Here is a 386-nt window from a genome sequence, read left to right as displayed (position 1 = left end):
GGCCGGAGGGCTCGGTTCCCGAAGCCCGCCTGGGGGCCTGTGGGGGCGCTCCGCGTCCTGCGGACCCGGCCGCTGGCCACCTGCGGCCGCTTCCCTCGGGGCCGGCCCCGCGCCGCCGCGGCCCCTTTGTCCGCCAGCCCGGCTCCGCTCTCGGTTCCCACGAATGGGCCACGCGGGAGCCAGGCGGTTTGCCCGCGGATCCTTCCCCTTCACTCCCAAACGGGGGCTCCCGGGAGGCGCCAGACCGCCCGGCCCAGGGCTGCAACTCGGAGGCCGCGCGGCGGGGAGGCCGGTCCCCGTGGCCTGCCCCCGGGGACGCCGCGCCCCGCGCCTCCCGGCTCGACTCTGAGCCCGGGACCCAGCAAATCAGAGGCCGTGTAAAGCAG

This window comes from Bison bison, unplaced genomic scaffold (assembly GCF_000754665.1).
Source record: "Bison bison bison isolate TAMUID 2011002044 unplaced genomic scaffold, Bison_UMD1.0 scf7180017864321, whole genome shotgun sequence".
Lineage (NCBI taxonomy): Eukaryota > Metazoa > Chordata > Mammalia > Artiodactyla > Bovidae > Bison > Bison bison.
Note: the sequence above shows the minus strand (reverse complement) of the source record.